Below are 8,989 nucleotides of genomic sequence, written 5' to 3'. Positions count from 1 at the left end.
CAGGAAGCAACAGTTAGAACTGGACATGGAACAACAGACTGGTCCCAAATAGGAAAAGGAGTACGTCAAGGCTGTATATTGTCACCCTGTTTATTTAACTTCTATGCAGAGTACATCATGAGAAACACTGGGCTGGAAGAAACACAAGCTGGAATCAAGATTGCTGGGAGAAATATCAGTAACCTCAGATATGCAGATGACACCACCCTTATGGCAGAAAGTGAAGAGGAACTAAAAAGCCTCTTGATGAAAGTGAAAGTGGAGAGTGAAAAAGTTGGCTTAAAACTCAACATTCAGAAAACGAAAATCATGGCATCTGGTCCCATCACTTCATGGGAAATAGATGGGGAAACAGTGGAAACAGTGTCAGACTTTACTTTTGGGGGCTACAAAATCACTGCAGATGGTGACTGCAGCCATGAAATTAAAAGACGCTTACTCCTTGGAAGGAAAGTTATGACCAACCTAGATAGCATATTCAAAAGCAGAGACATTACTTTGTCAACAAAGCTTCGTCTAGTCAAGGCTATGGTTTTTCCTGTGGTCATCTATGGATGTGAGAGTTGGACTGTGAAGAAGGCTGAACGCCGAAGAATTGATGCTTTTGAACTGTGGTGTTGGAGAAGACTCTTGAGAGTCCCTTGGACTGCAAGGAGATCCAACCAGTCCATTCTGAAGGAGATCAGCCCTGGGATTTCTTTGGAAGGAATGATGCTAAAGCTGAAACTCCAGTACTTTGGCCACCTCATGCAAAGAGCTGACTCATTGGAAAAGACTCTGATGCTGGGAGGGATCGGGGGCAGGAGGAAAAGGGGATGACAGAGGATGAGATGGATGGATGGCATCACTGACTCGATGGATGTGAGTCTGAGTGAACTCCAGGAGTTGGTGATGGACAGGGAGGCCTGACGTGCTGCGATTCATGGGGTCGCAAAGAGTCGGACACGACTGAGCGACTGATCTGATCTGATTTGATCTGAGCCCAAGTGTCAACTGAAAGTATATGTGTCAGTTCAGTTCAGTCGCTCAGTCGTGTCCGACTCTTTGGGACCCCATGAATCACAGCATGCCAGGCCTCCCTGTCCATCACCAACTCCCAGAGTTTACTCAAACTCGTGTCTGTTGAATTGGTGATGCCATCCAGCCATCTCATCCTCTGTCGTCCTGTTCTCCTCCTGCCCCCAATCCCTCCCAGCACCAGGGTCCTTTCCAATGAGTCAACTCTTCGCATGAGGTGGCCAAAGTACTGGAGTTTCAGCTTTAGCATCAGTCCTTCCAATGAACACCCAGGACAGATCTCCCTCAGAATGGACTGGTTGGATCTCCTTGCAGTCCAAGGGACTCTCAGAGTCTTCTCCAACACTACAGTTCAAAAACATCAATTCTTTGGTGCTCAGCTTTCTTCACAGTCCAACTCTCACATCTATACATGACCACTGGAAAAACCATAGCCTTGACTAGATGGACCTTTGTTGGCAATGTCTCTGCTTTTGAATATGCTATCTAGGTTGGTCATAACTTTCCTTCCAAGGAGTAAGCGTCTTTTAATTTCATGGCTGCAATCACCATTTGCAGTGATTTTGGAGCCCCTTAAAATAAAGTCTGATACTGTTTCCACTGTTTCCCCATCTATTTCCCATGAAGTGATGGGACCAGATGCCATGATCTTAGTTTTTTGAATGTTGAGTTTTAAGCCAACTTTTTCACTCTCCTCTTTCACTTTCATCAAGAGGCTTTTTAGTTCCTCTTCACTTTCTGCCATAAGGGTGGTGTCATCTGCATATCTGAGGGTATTGATAGTTCTCCTGGCAATCTTGATTCCAGCTTGTGTTTCTTCCAGCCCAGTGTTTCTCATGACGTACTCTGCATAGAAGTTAAATAAGCAGGGTGACAATATACAGCCTTGATGTACTCTTTTTCCTATTTGGGACCAGTCCATTGTTCCATGTCCAGTTCTGACTGTTGCTTCCTGACCTACATATAGGTTTCTCAGGAGGCAGGTCAGGCGGTCTGGTATTCCCATCTCTTGAAGAATTTTCCACAGTTTGTTGTGATCCACACATATGTATAAAAATGTGTAAATCTTCATTCAATATCCCGCTTTTATTTGTTTGATGGACTTCCCAGGTGGCTCAGTGGGTGAAGAATCTGCCTGCAATGTGGGAGACCCAGGTTTGATCCCTGGGTCAGGAAGATCCCCTGGAGGAGGGCATGGTGACCCACTCCAGTATTCTTGCCTGAAGAATCCCATGGACAGAGGAGCCTGATGGGCTACAGTCCATGGGGCTACAAGGAGTCGGACATGACTGAAATGACTGAGCATACATGTACATTTATTCAATACGTAAAAATTGAACAAGACTTGCAATGTCTTGTGGCTATATGCTTTTATTAAATTTTTATTAAAACTATTAGCACTTAGGAAAGAAAAGACTCTGGTGGGAGTGGTCAGGGAGGAGGGGATTGAAATTTGTGATAAAACGGGGAGGGTGGATAGTTTTACTGCTGGGCAATAAAGACAGAAGAGTGCTCTTGCTAATGATGATGATTCCTACCAGCACCTTATCTTAACCATCTGGTTTTACTGGTCAGTGTGGCCACTGGGAGTTTTATGTTTTCCATGATTTTCAACGAGTTTACTCCATTTGGTGGGGGAAAACTATTGAATGCACAATACATGTAATTTAAATTTTGTAACTGTGTAAGAATTTCATATCTATGTAAAATTACTAATTTGAAAAAACTCATTTGTTCAATTGTTAATTAGGTTTGTGTGTGTGTGTGTGTGTGTGTGTGTGTGTGTGTATGTGTGTATATTCACAGAACAGAAGAAACTGGCTAAGTCTGTGTTTAAATTTCTGGGGCTGTGAAAGGAGCCTCCTACTTCTGTTCATGATGCTCTTTTATTTTTCATTGGTATGTTCTTTTCAAAACATTAACACATTTGGAAGAGGGGATAGTCACAGCCACTCTAATTTGAGTGAGTTTATCCTCTGTTTTACAGAAGATAAAATACCTGTGTACACAGCTGGCTTTGGTGGAGCAAGTTCAGGATGGACCATCAGTAGGATGTAAGGGGGCTGTAGGAAATGAAGTTGGGGTGCCAACTAATGAGCACCCAGAGGAGAGGAATGCATCTTAAGAGGCCTTTGCAGCTTGTATAAAATAAAGCTTAGTCATTAAATTATGGGAAAAACCTTGTTATGTTAGTCTTAAATAATAGACACATTTTAAACAAGATATTAAAAAGAAAGCGACTTTATATTTGTCATTTTCACCCCTTAAAACTTCAGTTTTTTCAAGTTTAAGATAAGGTTTAGGCTTTTGGCACCACTTTTCTAGTCTTCAGAGTAATCTAAATTTTGTCTTTATTGAAAAACATATTTATCTGGTCATCTTTAACTCTTAGAATCTCTGTGGAAGGAGAGAATATACAGGAAAAAAACTGACATATTTATCAATATACATTTAATTATCGCTTTGGGGCCCTTTTATTGTTTTTTATGCAGTCAGTATGAACTGTCCTGGCCTCTCTTGATGGCAATCTTTGGTTGCAAGGGTTTCTTTTCTGGTAATTACTCAAGGTTAAAATCATCCATTCTACTCCGTGGATGTAAGGATGGCAGCTGAAAGCTGAGGATAAATAACCATTAGCTTAGGAAGAGGTGAGGCACACGGCAGGGAGAACAGATGTGGTCACAGACGTCAGGAGCTCAGGACACTCACCCTCGAGATACAGAGGCAGAGCCTCAGAGATGGCTCAGGATGCCCTCTGACAGTGGGCAGTGCTGTCTTATTACAATTCTGGACTTCTGTGGGCATCTGACAAAGCTTCTATATGTTCTTAAGACACAAACAGGCAATGCTGGAAAAAAAGAAGAAAAGAGGGAAGTTAAACAATGCTTGGCTAAGTGTGAAAGAAACATAACTTTTCCACGTGATACCAAACCGATCCTAATGCAACACCCCTTTCTCTGCTGTTCTCTCATTTTCTAAATAAAGCCACCCTGAGGAAGTAGTGGTGTCATCAGCTTAATTAAAAATACTTCCTTCATCTTGGCCGTCCAGTGACTTGTACACGTTCTTCTTCTTGGCTGACTTTTACCAGAATGAGTGATCCAGCTTCTTAGAAGAGGTTGCTGCCAGCATTACAACAGCTAATGAATATGGGACCCCTCTCACTCTCGCTCTTCAGGGACCACTAGTGTAATGAGGTAAACAGTGATCTCATTTTTGGTCATTGCAGTTTTACTGACATTGTAATCAAAGACATGAGGTAGTCGTCAATTTACTTCTTTTGTTTGTTTTAGCTTTTGTGTTTTTTTGTCTCAAGGAGCCACCTCTGAGGAAACGTGAAACTTTTTTTTTTTCTGTTTCATTTTTGTCACTATGAAAGCAATCCCTGCTCTTTAAAGAACTGGAAAAGAATAGAAGATAAGAAGTTACTGATAATCCTCACCACTCACATACAACCACTGTTCGCATATTCCTTGACATTGAAGCACATTTAGGAAGTCTCTGTATATGAAGTTTGTATACCCAGTAACTGGAAATGAGAAAGTACCTCAATCTGTACTGGAAACTCAGCATTCTTAAATGGTTACTTAAGCCTAAAATATTTCAATTGAGTTAAACTTTGACCAACCAGGTGACTAGTTTATAGGTCCTGAAACCTTGTGGATGGCTGTGTATCAGCAAAGACCACACACCCAGAATTCCTGGACCGTGTCTGGTGTTTTCTCTCCCTAAGTATTTCAGACGCATTCTCATCTGAAAGCTTTGCGTCTTACTCAACAACCTCTATCTAAACTATGTTAAAGATACATAGAAAAGAGATGACATCAGGGAGGTGGTTTATTCTTTTCGCCTTGTGTACAGCTAAAGTTGCGGAGCGGTAATGAGTCATGCGGTCTTGTGACCAGCCAGGCACTTTTCCAATCAGAGGGACTGTTAAGATCTCTGACAACAGAACCTGTCATTGTTTGAAGAGCAGATTTCCACAGTGACCTGTACGCTTGGTGATCCAGGCTTCTGTGAGTAACAAAATGCGTTCCCATCCCTGATAAATGACAGAATGCCAGTGATGAGGTAGCACTTAGAAAAGCTGACTCATTTCCTCATTTACAGATGAAAGGGATTGTTTGAGAAACAACAATTCCCCAGGTAAGTCATGATTCCCTCAGGTAATTTGCGGCGAGTTTTTTCAAAGCAAAACTGATGGGAACACTGTCTTGTCAGCGATGAGGACTATGAAAAAGCCAATTTCTTTACGAAATAATGTCAAACATTAAAAATCAGGTCCATTTTTATCCTTAACCATTGCTGATTTCAGATGCTACTCATAAGAAAGAATTCCTGTGGTGGAATCAGGAATAAAGATGATGGAAATTTTCCCATTAACTGAAATGTGGAATCAACATCAACTTTCCTTTTTATTTTCTATCAGACATGTTTTGCTGGTGACATTGCAGCTGTTACTCTGGACATCTGGGGGACATCTGTGTGGAAAGTGTGGGGTACCCCCTCCATGTTGATGGACAGTCTAGATTCACTGGGCTGGGGGATTTCCAGCCAAGTTGGGTGGACTTGAACTGACTCAGAGGCCACTGCCATCTTGGGAAAGCAGGAGATCTCCTTCTCCTTGACTGGCAGTCTTTAGCTCTTTTATCTGTTTTACAATCAGGCTGCCTTTACAAACACATTCCTCCAAGCCTCTTTGGAGCATATTTATTTTTTAAAGTCCGAGAACCCTGTTGGGAGAAAAACATTAGATCAACACAATCCGCTGAATATCACCCAAAGTCGTAGCTCATTTCTTAGACTAGATTTTACAAGGGCTTTTTTTTTTTTTAAAGTATAAACTAATAAAGTATAAATTAAAGTATAATTGACTTGCAATGTTTCAGGTGCACTGCAAACTAATTCAGTTATACATCTGTCTATCTAGTCATCAGCTACTTTTCCCCATCCTTTTTCATTACAGCTTGTTACAAGATACTGAATCTAGTTCTCTGCCCTATACAGGAGGTCCTCATTGTTCACCTGTTCTGTATGTACTAGGGTGTGTCTGTCAATCCCATGTGGCCTTTGCAGCGGTGGAAACAGGCTCCTCTAACTAGGATTTCATTATTTTCACTCATTTACATTGTAATAACATGTAACTTGCCCTCTGTTGCCTCTCTCCCTACTTGGCGTTCCTTCTTCTGAATTCTCTTGTAACTCTAACAGCTGTGCCATTATTTTTGTCGTTGGGAAATCACGAATTATGAAACATTAAACTGAGTGCATTTAAAAATAACCTAGGCTTCCCTGCTGTTTGGGTAAGGCCACTGGCTTGTTTGGGGTTGCTGATGGGAATAAATGGCCATGTGTGATTACTTCTAGAGCCAGCTTGTTTGCCCGGAGGAAAGAATTCACTGAACAGCCACAGACGACATTCCAGAACATCAGCCAACCACTTCCCAACAGGGTACCATTGGGTCATCACAAGGCCTGCCACCAGCCCTGGCAGCGGGACTCCACATACCTTCCCATGGCAGAGGTCAGGTTGCAGGAGGTCAACATGGGCTCTCATGGCAAGAGCTTATCTTAGTGCTTCTTCGCTCTGGTTTCTTGATAAAAGGCCATTGGAATTTTTAAGTCTCTGGAAATCCATGGGACTCTACTTTTTTTTTAGAAGGTATTTTCTATGCTTTGCAATGACTTCTTCGGGTGAACTTCGGTCTAAATATTACATTGCAGGATGCTGTGTGTGTTTTGGGGGTTGGGGGGGGGGAAGCGTGTAATTTCAAATACTTCAGGGCCCAGAAGAGATTTGTCACTTTGCATGTCTTCCTTCCTTGTTGACAAATCACGGTGCTCTTACTACTTATCTGGAATCTGAGACTCTGCTGTGGCAGTGCGTTGATCCCCAGAACAGTTAGTGCACCAGGTGGACGTTAAGCCTCCTCATCTCCCCACCCCTCATCTGTTTCACAAACTGGACAACTCTGTCTTGATCTGCTTTCCTATAAGAGCTCGTTGGAGCACAAATAGATAAATTATTTAGAAGGGACCATCAAAGCCGAGTCCAGGAAGAGGTTGGTGCCTCCTCGCATGGTCACTGAGCTGAGAAGCTGGGTTGGGGCTCAGGTGATATGCATGAGGTGCTGGTCCAGGTGGGTCCTCCTCAGGGTTCTCTTGACTGAGAGCATTGTCCTGGAGCCCAGATACCGAGGTGCCTGTGTTTGGGGGTGGGGAGTCCCTTGGACATCAAGAAGATCAAATCAGTCTATCCTAAAGGAAATCAGCCCTGAATATTCATTGGAAGGACTGATGCTGAAGCTGAAACTCCAATACTTTGGCCACCTGATGAGAAGAGCTGACTCATTGGAAAAGACCCTGATGCTGAGAAAGACTGAAGGCAGGAGAAGGGGATGACAGAGGATGAGATGGTTGGATGGCATCACCGATTGGATGGACATGAGTTTGAGCAAGCTCTGGGAGTTGGTGATAGACAGGGAAGCCTGGCATGCTGCCATTCATGGGGTTGCAAAGAGTTGACACGACTGAGTGACTGAACAATGACCTCTATGCAGGTGGCGAAGTTTAAATGAGGTGACCAGAGAGGTTTTCTCATGTGATAGGGTTAGAGTCCTCAGGGTAAGAGAGCAGAGAACTTCGTTTCCCACCTCCCATTCTGTCTGTCTGTCTCTCTCCCTCTGTCTCTCTCCTCTCTGTGAATGAGGACACAGTGAGGAGGCAGCCATCTGCAAGACCAGAAGAGATGGCTCACCGGCACTCGGCCGGGCCTCCAGCCTCCAAAACTGTGAGAGACAAAGTCCTGTTGTTTATGCCGCCTGGAGTGTAGGACTCAGCTAAGCCAGCTGAGCTGACGGGGACAAAGCCCATTCGCCCACCTGGACATGGAGGGCCTCTCCCTCTGAGGGGCCAGCCCTGCTCTCCCTACCTGCCCTCTGCTGGGTGGTACTCTGGGCCTTCTACAGCATTCCTGCCTTCCACCTGGATTAGAAGCTCCAGTAACAGGCCGTATCATGATTTGTACCCCTTAGGTACTAGCCAAGTACATTTCTCACACTATAAAGTGTAATATTTGCTGATTGATTAACTAGTCTGAGAGATGAAGAGCTAAATTGGACCTGATATGTTGCAATAGTTTGTTTTTACTTTGGCTTCAGAATTGGCAAAGAAACATGGGGATAATTATGCACAAAATTTCTGTCTATTTGGCGATATGAATGTGCAGTTTATTTTTCTCCTGGAATGATCCAGAGAGGGTTACCTCAGCCCTGCCCTTTAGCCTGCATGTGGACATAGAACGGGGCCCAGGACACCAGAGTCTATGAAAATCTCGCTTAATTTTCTTTGAACAAAGGCCATTTTATCAATCATATTACAATCCCATTAAATTATCTGATACTAGATCTCTCTCCTTTATGATTATTCAATCTCTGTTTTGTAGAAAAGGGGGAAAATCCCTTGAACCAGAAATGATTCCTTTCTACGTTGTGTTCCTTTTTTCGCTCTGGGTGAAATAAACTAAACCCTTTACTCTGGGCCACTTGATTTAATGTGGTGCAGAATTTTCAGTTAATGACGATACCTTGGACTTGATCAGAAAGTCAAGCCACAAGAACTGAAGCTCCAAGGGATTAATACTTTTTAATTCTTTGTACAGAAAGACTGTGTGTCAAAAAATAATCCCAAAGGATTTTTCATTCACTTTTCTAACCTAAAACGACCCTGTCCTTAATTTAAAGTGCTAGATGTGTGTCACGGAATCATGAGTTACCTTTTCTATTTATGTGTAAAAATCAGCTTTAGTTCAGAAGATATTTGGGGGACGTTTGCTTAATCAACACTCATGTTCAGAAATGTTTTATCTGTGATGTTATCAGTATCTATACTTTGCAAATATATTTAAAAAAACTACTCTGCCGCCTTTACTTTAAATTATGACATCTGAGTGAAAAGGCCACATCACAAGTTG

The sequence above is a fragment of the Bos indicus genome, chromosome 13, assembly GCF_029378745.1.
Source record: "Bos indicus isolate NIAB-ARS_2022 breed Sahiwal x Tharparkar chromosome 13, NIAB-ARS_B.indTharparkar_mat_pri_1.0, whole genome shotgun sequence".
Lineage (NCBI taxonomy): Eukaryota > Metazoa > Chordata > Mammalia > Artiodactyla > Bovidae > Bos > Bos indicus.
Note: the sequence above shows the minus strand (reverse complement) of the source record.